Here is a 19,555-nt window from a genome sequence, read left to right as displayed (position 1 = left end):
TGTGTCTGTTGCACACAATTTGATTCCCTAAACCAACCTTATGAAAATAACATACTTGTGAAAGCAAATCTGCTGGGCTATGTTACAGCATCAGGACATCAATTCCTAATGCTATATTGGCAAAACACGACACAAGCAAAAAACAAAATTAAGACACCTCATTACATTACTATAAAACATCTTTAGCTAGTAAGAGTTTCTTGTTTTGTTCCTATTAAATGAAAAGTAAGACATCCATTGAAGGTTTTATCCCTTCACTATTAATTCCGAGTTTATTTAGCGCATGTTTCCTTAAAAAATATCTCAATCACCCTACAAACAGCTGCCCTAATACCATCAACCTAATTTACTGACCTCATTTAAAGATATGCTTGTTTCTTTTCTGTGCTGGGTTCTTCAGTGCTTATCATTTTAAAAGCAATCATATTACAATACATTTGATATTCTTTTTCAATTATTTTCTACAGATAGCTTTGGGGTCAATTGTAAGTCACTAAAACAAATGAATTCTGAAGTTTTACATTAAGTAAAAGATCTTAAATGGCATACACCATACTGAAAGAGTTTCTTATTTATACCAAATAGAAAAACTAGGGATAATGTCTTTTTTAACCTTTTAAATACTAATGAGCAATTTGATTATGATTAACTGTAAATTTTGCATTCTTCTTATCATTGATGTGATAGGTTACATCTAATCCAGCATAGCTCAGCTTATCTCACTCAGCTACTTCTTATTTCTTAGAAAAGGACCCAGGTCAAGCCAACGACTCCTTACACTCATAATGTGTCAGAGCTTTCATATCCAAATGCAAGAAAGCATTTAATATATCGTAAGACCAAAGAAAAACAAGATTTACTCATATTTAAGCACTCTGGTCAACATAAGCAGTCATTTCTTAAAGGTCTTATGAATAATTTGGAGTCAACTAAAAGAGATAATTTCATCCAGAATCTGAGCATCTCTATATTCACAATGCGGGGATCTTTTTGCTCATATGCGACTCATATCGGAGTGTTTCGCGGAAGTCTGAACGGCCCAATTCCCATCTATTCACTCCCTGCAAAAAAATGTGATTTAACCATATCTGACTTATATGTCTTTGCTGGGGCTCCAAGTACACATCAATACACTGCAAAAACGATCTAGAAAGAAGTGAGAAATTCTTAAAATAAGTGTATTTAGCCTTCATTTTAGAAGGTAGATCAGATGATTAGCCAATGGAATGAGTATTTTTACTCTTCAAATAAGAAAATGAGATATTATTCACTTGAAATAACACAATGCCATTACTTTTTCTTATTTTAAATGTAAATTGTCTTGTTCCATTAAAGTGTCTCACTCCTAAATTCAAGAAAAATGCACTTATTTTAAGAAAAAATTACTTATTGAGATTTAATTTTTGTTTGCAGTGTACAGAGTTCCGTTGTGCAGCAGCACTCATCACTTTACAAAAACTTCTTCTGTAACATTCAACCATTTATATTCCTAACCTTAACAATAACCCTAAACGTAAACGTTACCTGAGCATACCTAACTCTAATATCGACCTAAACTCAATTCAAAGCAAAGTCCTAAACCTAACTGTTAGCAAAATACCAGGGAAAAAAAACAAAATAGGTTCAATATGCTACAAATGGTCCTCATTTGGTGCAATAGCAAAGATTGTCCTTACACTGATGCAAAGCCTGAAGAAACCCCCCAGGAAAAAAATAAAAATAAATACAAAACAAAAATAGCTCATACACAATATGGATACGAAAAAAAAAAAACATACGGACACAAAAAGAGTAAAATGAGAAAAAAAAACAAACAGATTTTCTCATTGGGGCCAAAAACTTTTTTTCCAACTTCACCACGCCATCCTGTACCTCCTGTGATTTGGCCAGTGAGACACGATAGTAGTCCGGCTATCAGAACGTGTTCCGCACCCAAACACGCACTCTAGTCATGAGGTTATTCTTAGCACTGCGATGCCTCAGCAGGAAAACAGGAGGCCAAATTAGTCTCCACAGGAACGGGGGAAGTGTGTCATGGCTGATGCTGAGGCGATGACTTCAGGGTACAGTACAAACACACATAGCACACAGTTTATTTAGGGCCAGAACGTGTCTAACAAATAAAATAACAAACAAATGAGGAATATTATTAAAATATCTCTGCATCAGTGATGGAATCATCCACACTGCCTCTGAGAGTTCATGTTTGGAGGACTTGGTTTATTTCTGTGTGGATAAAAGAAAAAAAAACAGCTACAGTATTTTCCACCAATATTGATCTGGTAGTGAGCTTCTTAATGTAGTCGTCTTTCAGAGATTAAATACAGATTAATATTCAGGACGGAATGAGAGCAGCTGGAAATATGTCTAAAGTGAAAGAGAAGAAAAAGGGACTATGTTGAAGCTGTATGGCTATATAGGTTTTATGAAATCTGGGTAATAAAGCTCCAGATGTACAATAAATGCAACCAGCTGAAGCCATAATGTTATAATGATTGGTATGTATATTATAAGTCAGCTGCAAGAATATTTTATCGTTTCATCTGGAAGCAATTATGGCATGAATTGTTCCCCCTCGTAATTATCCACTGTAGAGCAGTAAACTAGTTCATTATGTTTCTAGGCAATATTATCTACAGGCTCCAGACTTATTTATTCCTCCAACAGTGCTTTTTTTTATCCACTAGTTACAAACCCCTAATTTAAACAAGTAATGGTTTTAATTGAAATACATATTTATTTTAAGACTGGTGCTGATTATTTAACATGAATCTAACTGAGCCCAGTTTTATGTGACCCATCTTCTCAGGCTGACTTTTGAATCCGATTTCTTTCAGAGTTTACGCGGATAAAAAAGACACAATGTCTCAATTTAAATGAAAAGAAACATTTATTAACAAATCAAAGAAAATATTAATAATTAATAGGTAATGGGTGGAGCTTTAATGATTTCAAAGCATGGTTTCTGAATACACTAATGAATCGGTGAATGGATGCACGGACTGGCCAATACAAGAAAAGAAAATGCCATTATGAGCCTGCCGAATAATGGTGGACGTTTAATTAGGAGTGCTAATAAGCGTCGCTATAAATTTATAGCCCCATTTACGCTACCCTTTGAAAACGGAACCGTGCAGAGTTCGGACCGAGCTTGGTTCCTTACAACCATTTACACACCACGCTAGCATGGTTCCTCGCCTCCTAATTACGATCTACGGTACTACTGCTCTGTAGAGGTAAAGAAGCAAACCAACATGGCGGCGCCAGCAGAGAGTCAAGCGAAGAAGGCAGCCAAGATGGCGGCCTTTGGTGAATTTACTAGACAGAGTCGGCTTTTGGGAATCGGATACGACAAACTAGTGTAATAAGGGTTTACAGATGCAGAAAACAATGACGGATGTTGAGGTTCATCACACTGCTAAGCAGAATCAACACTGAGGCACGGTAGGGAAGCTAGTATTGGTATGAATGTCTGAGATTTCATGATTGCAGCTGACTGTAAGGAGATGACGTGGTCTGCTCGTGTGCTCTTTGTTAAGTGAGAACTGTTCCAGAACTGAACCGTGTAGAGCCCTACTGTTGAACTAGTACTAGTTTAGCGCGGTTCAGTTGTGTCTGGCACGGTCCGGTTCAGTCGTGCATGCCATTTACTCTCAACAGTTATCTCAGTTACCGTGCTCGGACCGTTTTCGGCAAGGTTTCAAAAGGGTAGTGTAAATGGGGCTTATGGCTTCTATTTCCAGAGATAGGCAGGTGGTTAGATCTGTTTGATGGACGGACGGAAGCAATGCATTGGTTTGATGGCTAAATCAAAGGATGGATGGACGAACAATTGGATAAATTGATGGAGAACAAATGATGGATGGATGAACTGACGGATTCAGTGAGGTTTGCCTGAACATCGCAGTAATTCAGTGTCAAGCTAGACAGGAAGTCGGGTACCAGACAGGTAGAATTCCAGCTAAATTCACAATAAAATGAACCCACCAACACATGCCCACTTGGCTATTGCAAACCTACTTAGACTTAGACTACCTTTATTGTAATTTTGTACAGGTGCTGGTCATAAAATTAGAATATCATGAAAAAGTAGATTGATTTCAGTAATTCCATTTAAAAAGTGAAACTTGTATATTATATTCATACATTACATACAAACTCATATATTTCAGATGTTTGTTTTGTTTAATTTTGATGATTACAAATGACAACTAATGAAAATCTCAAATTCATCATATCAGAAAATTAGAATATTACTGAAGACCAATAAAAACAAAGGATTTATAGAAATGTTGGCCAACTGAAAAGTATGAACATGAAAAGTATGAGCATGTACAGCACTCAGTATTTAGTTGGGCCTCCTTTGGCCTGTATTACTGCAGCAATGCGGCGTGGCATGGAGTCGATCAGTCTGTGGCACTGCTCAGGTGTTATGATAGCCCAGGTTGCTCTAATAGTGGCTTTTAGCTCTTCTGAATTGTTGGGTCTGGTGTATTGCATCTTCTTCTTCACAATACCCCATAGATTTTCTATGGGGTTAAGGTCAGGAGAGTTTGCTGGCCAATTAAGAACAGGGATACCATGGTCCTTCAACCAGGTACTGGTAGCTTTGGCACTGTGTGCAGGTGCCAAGTCCTGTTGGAAAATGAAATCTGCATCTCCAAAAAGTTGGTCAGCTGCAGGAAGCATGAAGTGCTCTAAAACTTCCTGGTATGTGGCTGCGTTGACCCTGGACCTCAGAAAACACAATGGACCAACACCAGCAGATGACATGGAACCCCAAACCATCACTGACTGTGGAAACTTTACACTGGACTTCAAGCAACGTGGATGAAGTGCCTCTCTTCTTTTCCTCCAGACTCTGGGACCTTGATTTCCAAAGGAAATGCAAAATTTACTTTCATCAGAGAACATGACTTTGGACCACTCACCAGCAGTCCAGTCCTATTTCTCTTTAGCCCAGGCAAGACGCTTCTGACGCTGTCTGTGGTTCAAGAGTGGCTTGACACAAGGAATGCGACAGCAGAAACCCATGTCTTTCATACGTCTGTGTGTGGTGGTTCTTGAAGCACTCACTCCAGCTGCAGTCCACTCTTTGTGAATCTCCCCCACATTTTTGAAGGGGTTTTGTTTCACAATCCTCTCCAGGGTGCGGTTATCTCTCTTGCTTGTACACTTTTTTCGACCACATCTTTTCCTTCCCTTCGCCTCTCTATTAATGTGCTTGGACACTGAGCTCTGTGAACAGCCAGCCTCTTTAGCGATGACCTTTTGTGTCTTGCCCTCCTTGTGCAAGGTGTCGATGGTCGTCTTTTGGACAACTGTCAAGTCAGCAGTCTTCCCCATGATTGTGTAGCCTATAGAACTAGACTGAAAGACCATTTAAAGGCTTTTGCAGGTGGTTTGAGTTAATTAGCTGATTAGAGTGTGGCACCAGGGGCCATCAATTTTGAACCTTTTCACAATATTCTAATTTTCTGATATGATGAATTTGAGATTTTCATTTGTTGTCATTTGTAATCATCAAAATTAAACAAAATAAACATCTGAAATATATGAGTTTGTATGTAATGTATGAATATAATATACAAGTTTCACTTTTTAAATGGAATTACTGAAATCAATCTACTTTTTCATGATATTCTAATTTTATGACCAGCACCTGTATACACAGAATGTATACAGCTTTTCAACAGTGAATGGGCAGCTTACGAGAGTGCAGCAGTAATCAGAATGTAAACATTGTAGGTCAGGGATGTCAAACTGGTTCCAGAAAGGGCCATGTGGCTGCAGGTTTTCTTTCCAACCAAGCAATAGCACACCAGACTCCATTCATCTCATCAAGTCATCATGTTCAGTTTGGACTCAGTAGATGAGACGACTGCAGTCTGTAGTGCTATTGCTTGGTTGGAGAGAAAACCTTCAGCCACACGGCTCTTTCTGGAGCCAGTTTGACACCCCTGGTGTAGGTGAAATTGAAAACCAGTTTAAAGTCATGGTGCAAAAGGCATTGATATGGAAAGGTTCAGTGCAGTGCAAATAAATAAATATGGTGCAAAATGCAGTAGAAGGGATTATGAAAAAAATCAGCCATGTAGGTAGTGCAAATATGATGTATACAAGTGTGATGCAAAGAAACGTAAGCGGCTATAGGAGAGTGAAAATGGATATTTATCTGCACGAATTTAGAAAATGAAGAAAAAATAAAATCAGCCCTACATATTTTGCTTTCATCATATGAAGACCTGGAAAACACTGAATACGGAATTCCAGACCTTTCCAGCTTGCATTGGAACGCTGGAGAGACCATTAGCTCTCCGATACAGGAAGGCGATGGCTGATTGATGTGGGATTGGGTGGGACCTCCACGTGCCACACACATACACTGCTTCCTCCTGCTGTTTCCTTCATTAATGTACCATATTTGTATATAATAACAGTCTTGGGAAATTAAACTCTCCTCCTTCCTGTCCCAAAACAAGGCAGGCCAGGACATTTCAGGCTGTCTTGGAGGTCCTAAATATACATCTGTATGTGACAGGAAGAAACAATAAGGACGAAAAGTGAAGAGTTTAAGCTCTGAGAGCTTTAGCGAGCGGCTAACAACCCCTATATGTGAAGAGACCATGGAGATGTTTGTGTGTATAGAGAGGGAATGACTGTAATTACGCAGATCAGAGGCCAGGGCAGCCCAGTTCTCACACTCCAAATATACAATACAGAGCTGCTCTCTCATGGGTGCAAGCACTAAAAAATTCCTTTCATACCATCCACACATGTTTAAAAAATAAACCAAACACTGATGAGGTCCAGACAGTAGAAGAACACAAGCAGGAATGTTGGGAGGATTTCAATGGATGCTTGTGTGTGTTTGCAGACGTAGGAGAGCTATCTGGTGCAGATGGTGCTTCTCGGCCTCCGATATGTAGGATTATGTTTGTGTGTGAATGTGGCATAAAGTGAGTCAGATCCTGGGTACACCGAGAGACCGACAGACACGATAATAATCACCTCCACACTCCCTCCGTGTGGAGACGGAGCCGCACAGGCGCTCAGACAGTCAGACGAGCTTCAGCACACCCACATGTAGCTGCCTGACTGTAGCGCGGTGCCCCGATAATTAAAGCCCTCGTCGAGGGAGAGAGGCACCAGGAGGGAGCCTCGGCTTGCCCTTCGCTTTTCCAAACGAGCAGCTAATCCTGACTGCAGCTCTACGATAAGCTAAGCGCTACAGTCCTGCTTAACACACTCACTTTCCCAAAGTTATGAAAGACGGTCTGAAAATTAAACGAGCGTTGAAAGCTCTTAAAACGAACGCTTTACTGCTTATGCTGAACGTGTACAATAAAATTCTCTCTTTTTAAAGGTTGGAGCACTTTTTTTTGTGGTACTTCTGGTTACTGTTTTTGCATAAGCATGGAACAAAGTGACATTTCCTTGTTCTGGGGCCACAAAATCAGCTTCTGTGTACTATAAATATCATTGGAAAATGACCTTTTTTCTACAAACTATCATGGATTTAGGTTGATTTAGAAAAAAATGACAAACAAAGGAACTACTTTTGCATGATCAGCACATTGAGCAGCTTCAGAACCTTTACTGATATGACTGAAAGATGGAGGTAAAAATTCCTCCATCCATTTTCTGTCACACTTATCCCAATCGTGGTCATTAGGGGTGTTGGTGTGAGAGGCGGGGCACACCCTAGACAGGCCGCCACTCCATCTCAGGGCAACACAGAGACAGGACACACTTACCTAGTGAGAATTTAGATAAGTCAATTAACCTAACATTCATGTTTTTGGACTGTGGGAGGAAGCCAGAGTACCCAGAGAGAACACATGCTTGCTCAGGGAGAACATGGAAACTCCATGCAGAAAGACCCCGGGCCGAGAATTGAACCGAAAACCTTTTTGCCGCAAAGCAGCAGAGCTACACACTGCTCCACTGAGGAGCAGAGTTCAAACATATAATTAAAGTTAATATAGATCTTAAAAAATGTATGAAAATTTTGAATTGCTTTTCCTTTAATCTGTTTTGACTTAAATTTTAATCCCAGTCTCCACAACCTGAAAAAAAAAGCTGAAGCCATTTTTGTATTCAACATGTTTTTTTTCACAATATAACACTTTTACACTACCCAGAAAAACCCGTTTAAACCTGGGAACAATCTGCATTTAGTGGCAGTGAGAACAGCTCACTGATGCGCGTCTACCCGATGTGATTGGCTAAAAGATCGACATGGAGGTTGGTGCCTCTTGGTTTAACCAATCAGCTCAGAATTGTTCTGAATATCCCTTCCTTTTGGAAACGCTGTCAACAGGAGAGTTAACAGATTGATAATGTGTAAAATTCATATGAATACATCTGGCGTATGCAAGGTTAGGGGCTGATGTATTCAGTCTACTTTTATAACAAGATGAGTTAAATGTCTCTTGAAAAGCAGAAAAGTTTACGCCTATATGAGCATCTCTGATGTAATAAATAGACTCATTTTGAACTCTTACAGTTTTGTTTTCACGGTGGAATTTGTCCTGTTAACACAATTCAATGTTGTTATGTCTTCCTCTTTGACCTTACAATAATTGTAGGTTGCCATTAGGGAATATCTATGTTATAAGATCAAAGCAAACAGAGTTATGGCATTGAAAAAGTATTGTGATCTGCAGATATTTAAATTCATGTATCGGAATCAAGAGTAGAAAGATGTCTACCTATGTATTTCTATTTTTGTGTCAATCTATAAATATAAAGCTAGTACATAAGTAGTTGCAAAGAAAATGATGAAATAGTACTATTTGGTCAGAGTTTTAAGGCAGTGTTTTTCTTGGATGCTGCCAACCTGTGAGCAAACAGGCAAATATTTAACAGATCTTTCCTCCAATGACAGCTTTGAAGTACAAAGGAAGGTTCAATGTCTGACTCAGATATTTTAAAGCATTTTTTTTTTCTCTGCCAGGACAATTCAAACCAGCAGAGAGTTTGTTTTGTGTGTGAATGAGGCTGGTAAGATAGAGATCTGGTAACACCCTATCATTTTACAACATCGCCGTCTCAGCTATTAAATGTGTGTGAGCGACGTGCTTCTTTCGCTCCTACTATTCTCTTACTCATTTATTTTCACACATCTCACCCTGTTTTATGACTCTCAACTACACACAGAGGTCTTTCACCACATAACAGGCGCGACTGGATTTAAAGCAAATCTGAACAGCAGAAAATTACAAAACCTACTTGAACTTATTTTTAAGACACAAGACCTTAGTAGAAGAAGAAAACTATTTGTTTTGAGTCATTCTTTAAAAATATGCAACAAACAATCACAATCATTCCCCTTTACAGCTCACTAAGAACCAAAACATTAACATTTCCATTAATCTTAAGTCTAAACTTAGACTGGGCCATCCTCTTTGGACTCAGCTGTCAGACAGATATTCTTACATCAGACCGTGTCATTTGAATGTTTTCTCTGCAGGACTTTGGTCCAAATGGGTTATGTTTGAAAGGCTTTGAAAATAAAGCTAAATTGGACTTTAGAATTTAAAGCCCACAGCATTATACCTCTACCTCCATGTATTATACTTGAAACGAGGTGTTTCTGCTGGTATGTGGTTGTTAAACTAAAGTATGCATTATTATGGCAGAACATCTTTAATTTGGCTTTATCTGTGTTTTATAACTAATAAAAGCAGGGAATGTGTTTTTTTTTACTTGAGGTTGGATTTAAATAATCCAAGAACCTGGTTAGATTGTTTTTAATACGTCCATATACCTAAAATCCTTCTAGGGAAGGAGGGTTTATTTCCCATGAGAGTGATCAAACAAAGGGAATAATACCAAAACAAAATGGCTAACTAACCAAACAATGTATGTTGGCACAAAACTAACACAGTTTAGAATCTAAACGCCCTATTAGCAGGCCTTACCAAATGGCTGTAGGTTAGGTCCTTCCTTTTTCAGTCTCAGGACCTGTGGGCCACCATAACACCTCCAACTTCCTGAAACCGAAACAAAGAAGAATGCAGGTCAGTCTACAGATGTGATAAACCACAGAAGTCAGTGATATTTCCAGATGACACACATCAAACCATTTGGGTATGAACTCCAAAATGCTGACGCACATTTAAACTGCAGTGGGGGGAAAGAAGAGCAGCAGCTTTAAAAAGAAATCCCTCTGTCCCTCTGTGTAAGAGTTTATTTTGCTTCATATGGTTGGAGTCTGTGTGCGTGCACGGCTGGATGTGGTCATGGTGTTACTGGTATGCCATTGGCTGTGGCTTTTAAAGCAGCAGAATGTGTTTGTGTGTCAGCCAAAGAAGTCCAAAGCGGATCCTAGATCAGCGCTGTGGCCATCTGTACGTGTGCCGTCTGGTCAGTGAGTCACCGTGTCAATGCTGGGCTACGGGCCCCAAGAACAGGTGGCGTGCTGGCGTAACACCCTGCCCCCAACACAGACCTCCACACAGCACCTGCCAGGTGCCCAAACATTAAACCAAACAGAACTGAAAATAGCAGCTGTAGTACACCTTGTTCTTTATGATATTCTCTATACCTTTAGGCAATGTTCACAACAAAAATTAAACAACCAATGAAATATTGGCTTATTAGAGCCTGCAATATTGTGCAGACATTTGACATTTTCAAAAACGCATAGGACCTGTCAGGTTTAAGTGGAGAGAAACAACAGATAAAGAGACTTCACCTAAAGATAGTTTCATCAGATTAGCCAAAAATGTTGAGTTAAACAGGCTTAAAATAATGGGTTTGTGTCTGGGATCAAAAGAAACCTGTTGGGTTGATGTGTTTTACCCTCTAAACCAGCTCTAGACAGTAATTATTCAGCTAACATCATAGAGACAATTAAAAATATAAGGCCCAATGAATCATGGTACTTCAAATATAAATGCACTGCCCTAATTTTCTTTGACAGGTCTCTCTTTATGTATCAACGTTCTGAATATATGCTGCTAACCTAAAGGCAACTGCAATTCAATGCTTTACCATAACTTGTGATTAGAAACCAGCCTCCAAATTCTGATCTGTGCATCTCTAAGAATATCATTTCATTTGCTAAGTTCTCAGGACATGAACAGATCTCAATTTTCATGTTTTTTTACTGTTTTCTTTTACTGTTTTTACTTGTTTGCATGTCAAGCAAACCCCAAAGCCAATTTTTCCACTACTCTACCTTTCCTGTCTTTCCTCCACTTCTTCTTATGTTCTACCTGCAGGGCTGCACAATAAAGCACGCCCACGCGGCGGCTGCCTCCATATGCTTTCCTACTGCAGCAGAGAGTGGAGCAGCTTGTGCCGGGTATACGACAGTTGTATCAATATAAGGTAGAAATAGCTGGCTCAGCCTTCCCCAGTCTCACAGGCTGATGGGTAAGACCCAAAACCTTTGAACCAGGGGTCAGAGTGCAAACTCCCTGAAAGGGCCACAGCTGTGTGTGTGTAGGTGTTAGAGAGAAAAAAAAACAAAAAAACGTGGGTGCTACCTTAAACCCAGCCACTCCAAGGAGAGCAAGTGTGCGTGACGGTTTGTTTGTTGCAAGGGCAGAATATCTTCTTTTATGACACATCAAGTAAATGTCAGAAGCTCTGACATTAATCGTTCAACTTTGATCAATATCTGCTTCTATAAATCACATGCATTTGCATCCAAATAGCAACAGATTAAGATTAGATGTGAGAGTGTGTGTGTGTGAGCGGTACCAATAGATAGAGTGAGCGATAGCAAGATACAGAAAGTGGTATTTATCTTTGTTCTGTAAAGGTTAACCAGTGGGTGCATCTCCTTTTGACATTAACCAGTACAGAGAAGAAGAGGCAAAGGGGCGGGGAACAAAAAGCAAGCAGACACAAAGTTGGACTGAAAAGACGAGACTTAGACAAGAAAACAGCCTGAAGGAGATAAGAGTGTGAAAAAATAAGAGATTGTTTGAAAAAGGGTTGGTTTTAGTTGGAATCTATGCCAAACTAAAAACAGCGTTGTGTAAAAATAGATGAGAAGAACATATTTACCCCGCAAGAAGACTTGTTAACTCTGAATCTAATCTCACTTTCTGTCAAAATTATACCACTTAAATAAAGGTTTTTTTTTATTTAAAGGAAATGTATTTAGAGTGTTGACATGCAGAGGATTTATTTTTACCCATCTGACTGGGAAACTCGTTTGGATCGAGTAAAAGAGGTTCAAGAGTGTCACTTAAGGAGGAATAGACCAGGGTTAGCTTCAACACCTCTTACCCCACAAACATGACATTGGACAATAGCAGACAACAATATAGATATACAAATAAAGTATACTGTGTGTACGATATGTCTGCTTACAGATCCCCTAATTCACCTTCTATGAAGGTATCAGTCATCTTCTATGTTATAGTTTCTTTAACAAGCAGCTTATTTACCGCTAGGAGAAAGAGGCTTTAGATAAGCTCATCAGGAAGGCCATCTCTGTCCTAGGATGACCTCTAGACACAGTGCAGGTGCAGGAAGACAGAACGATTCTACCAAGCCCATTATTGGATGATGTTTTGCACCTTATGCATGAAACTGTTGCAGAAATGAGGCAACTCCTTCAGTAAAATGTTGCAACGCCCGAAGGGCATCAAGGAGTGTTATCGCGGATCCTTCCTCCCAGCATTTCACAACCATCTCTGCTCAAATAAATCCGTGTTTTAGTCACTGTGCGGCATTTTACCTGCATTGTGAACTTCCCCAAACTTTTTCTGATGAGTACAGGTTTAAAACCTGGTCACAAATTAGTTATTTACAGGAGCAAACTTAAAATAGGTTGGAAGGAAATAGTGGCAATCTGACTGACATCAGTCAATTAATCAAGACATCCCAGTTTATCTTTATATCTACCTCATCTGGTTGGTTAGAGGCCTTGACTTACACCAGTACAAAAAAAAAAAGGCAGACAGCAAATTAGAAAAATTGGATAAAGGAGGCCAGTGACAAGCTGCAACAACTACCAACAATAAGATAAAACACTTTTACAAGCCAAAGCAAGCCCCAAAGAACTGCTGACTAGTGAAAATCCAACCTGAGAAAATAACAAATCAGATCACAGAGCAAAAGACTGTTCTTAAAAAAAAAACATTCAGTACTTTGATAAAGAAATGTTTGTAAATGCTATACTCACAGATGTCTCACCCCTAAAACACACCCATACGATACAGATTACAACTCTAAAGTGCTGTCAAAAACTATTTTCACTCTCAACCTGAAAAACCAGTTGTGCCATCCCTGGTGGCAATAACTGGCAGTGAGTCTTTGACTTTAGAAGAAATTGATTCACTCCTAATTTGCAAAAAAAAGAAGGTAGTTTTTTATGGACAGCCTGTTTAAGATGATGTCATAGAATTTATGCACTCAAGTTGTTTTGTATCTCTGCTTCTTCCTGTATCTCTGTTTCTGTCTCCTTGAATCCCAGTCGGCCTCAGCAGATGGCCCCTCACACTGAGCCTGGTTCTGCTGGAGGTTTACTCCTGTTAAAATTGAGTTTTTCCTCTCCACTGTCGCTATAAGCATGTTTGGTGTTTGGGATTGAGTCGATGCAATCAGCTGGTTTTCCTTAGATACAAAACTTTGAATCAATTTGACTGTATGATCATGTGTTGTGAATTGGAGGATTATAAATAAACTGATTTTAATTCTCTTTTTTTTAATACTGCTTTATTTTTTTAGAGGATCATCAAATTTTTTTTTTGTCAAATTGGATGATTCATTGAAGTGCTTTTCCTGGGAAGGTTCCCCACTGTTCCATAAGATCCTAATTTGCATATAACAGTTTTCACTATGGTACATGAGAATGCCAGAGCATTAGAAATTAATGTGAAACACTTTCTCTAGGTTTGTTTTTTATCTGTTCTTGATATTTTTAAGAAAAGAAAACAATGTTGCTTTGATTTGATGTTTCGAAGCCGGTCCCATTTATATGATTTTTCAACAAATTTTGTTTGAACAGACTTTTTAAACATATACAAAAATATATACTCAGGTTATTGTCTGTTTCCACAATTGGTTTCCAAAGCTGTAAAGGTGAAAAATACACATATGCTACATCTATAACACGGCTTTGGAACTCAACGCTTATCCAGACATTTTGAATTGAAAAAGCTTCCTGGATGGGAAGCGGGAAACGTCTTCAAACTTGGAAAACAAAGTCCAGTGTTTTTTGTTTTTTTTTTACTTTTTCAGAACACAAACTACATCCAGACACAGCTATTATTCTTTTAACCTTACTGTTTATAATACGTTGCTGTACACATAAAATGCACCTTCCATTGATGAGCGATGTTAAGCGTGTTTTAGCTTGCATGCCGTGAGTAAAGTGGCCATGTTTGGGCTGCTCTAGTCCTGAGTCACTGCTGATTCAGCAGGTCTCTTCAAGTTTGGGCATACGGCTTCATGCTTACACTGAGCTGCTGTAAGAGTGGTAATAAATCAGTTTTCTTCCTATTAGTCCACATGCATTTGTCTTCTGATCTTCTGTGTGTCTCTACTTGTCCAACTGTATCCTGTGTTTAGTTTTCCAAGTGCTTTAGTGAGCACCTAATTTAACCCATGAGTCTGCAGGCAAATATGAAGGAACTGCTATGGGCATTTAGGCGTCTGGAAGCTAATGAAGAGTGAGGATGGCTTGTTTTGAGAACATCTAATCTTGCAGAATGTTGTCACACCATATCCTAAAGGTGTGCAAAAGATCTGGTAAATGCAGAAATTTGTAAAATGCTAGTGAGTGACAAGGAAACTGGTTCATTACTCAACTTTTATTCATTTTTCATTCAAGTCTGCTTAGCTCTGCACCGTTCTCTAAACTCATCTCCCCCTGTGAACTTGGCTTTATATTGGGTGTGGGCTGCTTTATTTGTGTAAGCATGCATGAAAAAGTCTGAGTTCTGTCTCGTTTGCTCGCAAACATGCGTGCATTTGGGAGGCCGGGGCTGGCAGAGCAATAGACAGCAGAAGAGCAGCGCTGGCTGTGGTCGAGGATGTTTGGCTCGGTGAACTCCTGCCACATGGCTTCGGCAAAAGGTCATGGTCAAACCATTACACCCACACCGACTCCCACGTGCGTACACGCGAGAAACGGATGGATGGATGAGGTGACAGACGAAGCAGACAGACAGACTTCCTTGTCAGGGACATGCAGGAAAAAAAAGAGAAAAAAGAAAGAAAGACGACACCCACGTGAAGAGAAGGAGGGTGACAGACGAGGCTGACTCAAGCCATGCGGCGCACGGCTGGAGAGCGTCTGAAATCCGTCAGAAATGAGAAAAAAAACGAGAAAGAAAAAAAGGGGGAAGTGGAGAGGACAGGAAGGAGCAGTTGGTAATAAATTTCGTCTAGACAAGACACTACTAATGAAAGCAGGCCGACTGTGGCTGCTGCCAGAAGAGCTGTTAACAGCGTGCTTGTAGGTGCAAACACGGGAAAAAAAGGAGAGATTTAAGCAAGTGTGCCTAAATATAAATAGGGGCTTTATGAAAATAACCCTTTTCCCTGGACGATGCTTCGCTTTTTCACACATAAACACATACAAATGTCTTCATGCAGCAGCTGGGCAGAGTGCATCCCTCACAGCTGTAGAAGGCTTTCAAGGCAGCTACACGTATGACGTCATCTGACCAAACAAGAGCTGCCTCCGTCGTCGGACTCCTCCATACGAGCAGTTTTTGTTTTGAGAAGAGCACATAAGCCAAGAGGGGGCAGAAAAATCAGAGCATCGAAATAAACAGCTTTACTACAGTTATGGCTCAGCACTTGAGGGGGTTTCCTCTACTTTCCACCTGTTGAAGAAACCTAATGTTTTTGGACATTTACCAGAATAGGTCTTGATAGCAAAATTCCAGGAATCTCAATGTAATTAATCACGTTTCCTGTGAAGGTTGTGCCGAGTATCAACTTTTGTGACACAAAACTTGTGATGGTGCTCAAATTTCATAACACAACAATGTGGAAAGTGGTGATTTAAATTTCAGTTTAAGCATGATTGGTCCCATTACCTGTCTTGCCTGAGCCTGCTACACATGAAAAAAGCAGTCTGAAAAACAGGCCCTGAGGCATTCCAACAAAATAAACACTTTTTAAAAAGAGAAGAAAGTGTCACTTTCCTCAAACACGATAGATGACGGAGATAATGGTTAATTTTAAACATTTCTTTCATCTCTGGAGGTTCTTATATGCAAGAGAGGCGTTTCTGACCAGTTATACTGACAGATTATAGAAAAATTAAACAGTCTGAGATGGTGGGGTTTGGTTAAAGGATATTTATATTAGGTTTTAATGCATTAATAAGACAGTTTGGGGTCATTAAACACCAAATCCCTACTTTGAATAGACCATTTTTATAACCAATGTTTTTAGCTATGAAATATTTCCCCAGATGTCACCATTTGTCAGATCTAGAAAGAGTTTTTGTATTGCTTTATGTCAGTTATGCTATTGCCCATATGTGTGTAGATTCAACACAATGAATCCAGCGTCTCCAGGATGGTGGATTCATAATGTTTGCATGAGTAGAGTTGTCAGGCAAGCCCTGCCAAGCCCACATACCTGAGCAGAGGTGTTAAACTGTACGATCTAGTTGCACAATGCCATTCAACCTTAACATGTTCCCATATACTTAGGTCTTTTTTCCAAAAACACTGCCGTGTTTGTGTTTACCATTTAAAGTGTGAGGATTTTTATACCTGTCAAACATCGACGTGGAACATTTTTTTTAAATTTGCAAGTGACGACACTTGGAACAATGGATGTGTTTTTTTTTCCAAGAGATACTGATGTGTGGGGTAGTATGTAAAGCGTGCACAAGGGGATGTGTGTGACATGAGCCACATCTCCTACATCTGCTCACAAAGACCTCTTTATCTGACTGAGGCCCACATGATTCCCACATGGGAGCTCCCACCATCCCAGCAAGGACCACACACACATGCTTAAAACACACATATGTACTTACAACGTGACAAACACTATCGCTTTCACCATCATGTAAGCATATAGTCAGATGATATATATATGAGTGGACCCTGCTTTTCTTTGCTCCTGGCTTTTTATTTAGTTAACATTCCAAAGGCTGCCATCATGCACTTCCTGGAAAAAACGTGCGCCATAGCAGCTAGGCACACACAGGTATTACTGCTTTTGATAATATAACTAAATCATACACTCACTAAAGCATGTTTACAGATGATGAACATGTTTCAATGTGCAGGTTGCGTCATCGAAGATTTAGAAATTCAACTTGTCATTTGGAATGAATACCAGTAGAAATAAAAGTCAAATAAAAGTGGCAATTACTCTATACAGCTTTTATTGCAGGGTAATCTATCCACTCAAACTGAATGAGCCTTATCTTGTGACCTAGTATAGGCCAAGACCTGTTAAAGGAGGTAATAATACACCGCAATGTTTCCATGAATGGCGTGATCATCTTTTTTCATTTGAGGCATTTTCCAAAAAAGTTAAATAACAATCCACTGGACTTTGTTTCCAAGTTTGAAGACGTTTTGCTTCCCAATCCAGGAAGCTTTTTCAATTCAAAATGTCAGAAATAGCGTTGAGTTAGAGGTTTTATACAGTAGCCCAACAAAGCCTGGTTTTTGTTTAAAATAAAAAAGCAAATTGAAACGGGAGAACGGGTCCACCTCTTTGGAATGGGGGTCGTTTGGCTTCTTTTGTTAGCCTGCAATGCCCCATACCTGTCTATGTCTCTGAAAGGGGGTCTTTAAAGGGAAATGTTAGCCTGGTTGAATAGGCAAGGTCTTCCGATCCCCTGTAAAGAGGTTTGGTTTGCGATAATCGCAGGAAGGGAATCAATTTCAACTCAATTTCTGCATTGTATGTTTTTGAAACATAAAATCTGAGTCCACCCCCTCTATTTAAGGTTGGTTTAACTTTCTTAACACATATGGCTTCCTTCACGCCACTTTCAAACCATCCATTTTCTTTGGCCAAAATGTGAAAATTCTGGTCCTCAAAAGGATGTCATTTGTCCATAAGGTGTAGATGTGCCACAGAGTCTTGTGTCTTGTCCCGAAGAGTTCGCTCTTCTGTGTTGGGCTGATCACCGAAGCAAAACGTCTTCAAACTTGTCCAGTGAATTGTCTTTAACGTCTTTGGAATGACTATGATCTGGATGACTGAGAATCTTCACAAGCACAAAAAAAAATTATCTCTCTCTCTCTCTCTCTCTCTCTCTCTCTCTCTCTCTCTCTCTATATATATATATATATATATATATATATATATATATATATATATATATATATACATAATTAATTATACAGAGACTAGAAATCTGTTTTTGCCAGAACGGAAACAGTTCTGATCATCTTGTAATCACAGCTGTAATCCTCTTCCACAGGAATCCATGAGCAGGCTGCCTCCTAAACGCTCAAGACATTCGCTTACTTTATGCTAATGCTGCATTTGATCCTTCTAAGGCCGTCTTTATTCGAGGTGTGAGCGAGCATGTGCTGAACACCCTTGTGTTTGTGTGCATAAATGTGTCCTTGACCAGCTGCGCAGGGCAGAGGAAATGAGGTGGAACTCAATCTGGTCCACACCTGTCTCCTGAGGGAGGAGCCTGGAGGGGCCCCAGAACACACACGCACACCCACGCACACACACACACTTTCTTAAGTGCACTGCTCACATTCTGTATGTGGAGATACATTATGCATGCAGCCGTCAGCTTAGAAGCTTGGATCTATTAATATATGCACAGAGACAGTTTTATGTTTCTGCATGCTTCATGAGAGCCATGCATTGATGTGCATGTGTGTCGGTGCTGTGTGAAGGAGTCAGAGGAAGGAAGAGATGCTAAGAAAGCGAAGCGCATTAAATATAGAGGGAAAGAGGATGAGGCTGAGGCGAGGTGGGGGAAATCTTTTGGACAAAGAGGGAAGAGGAAAAGGGTGGAGAGGTGGAGGAGAGAAGATGAAGAGATCGAGGATGACAGTCGAAGACACACAAGGACAGAGAGATAGAGATAGAGAACCGGCATGGGAGGGAGAGGAGGGGGGTTACTCTGGGACGCACAAACCCAGTGACATGACACAGATGCAGAGAGCTACTGAGAGGAAGAGGGGAGGGCTGGGAGAGCTTATGGATTCTGCTGCTCAGTTATATTCTGCTCTAAGAGAAGAGGATGACCGACTCCCGTTGGGAAACATGCAATGCATTTGTACAGCTCAATGTGAAACGAATCTAATGCAGTGTGACTGCTAAGGTGAAATAAACATTGTGGTAGGTTTGTTATTAAGAGGATTCTCTTTTTGAGACCAACTGGAAATTTAAGCTACCATATTCTAGTGCTGAAGATATGAGCCTCTTTTTCCCCCTAAAGTCTTCCAGGCACAGCTCTTTACATGAAAAATTTATGATGATGTAAACCACGAGCGAAGCCCAGATTCAGACGAGGCAGAGGAGATATTTACGAGCCTTCCTGACATTTAGACCGCAAAGCCTATCATGTGAAGGTAAAAGCACCGATTATTATTCGCACAATGCCAACCTGGCAGAGATGTACAGTAGATGT

The 19,555-nt window shown here is 39.8% G+C and overlaps 1 protein-coding gene across 1 annotated transcript in view; it reads right to left on the bottom strand.

Moving 5' to 3' along the window:
• kdm6ba (lysine (K)-specific demethylase 6B, a) overlaps positions 1 to 19,555 on the bottom strand; it is a 63,157-nt gene that overhangs the window by 25,442 nt on the left and 18,160 nt on the right. Inside the window, exon 2 of the mRNA XM_038279119.1 lies at positions 9,927 to 9,998. The gene's annotated coding sequence lies outside the window, so the exon portion shown is untranslated. The remainder of the gene's footprint in view (positions 1 to 9,926; positions 9,999 to 19,555) is intronic.

Source organism: Cyprinodon tularosa, unplaced genomic scaffold (assembly GCF_016077235.1).
Source record: "Cyprinodon tularosa strain WSP-4 unplaced genomic scaffold, ASM1607723v1 ctg148, whole genome shotgun sequence".
In the NCBI taxonomy this organism is placed as follows: Eukaryota; Metazoa; Chordata; class Actinopteri; order Cyprinodontiformes; family Cyprinodontidae; genus Cyprinodon; species Cyprinodon tularosa.
The sequence above is the reverse complement of the archived record's forward strand: the minus strand, read 5'-3'. Positions and strand labels throughout refer to the sequence as shown.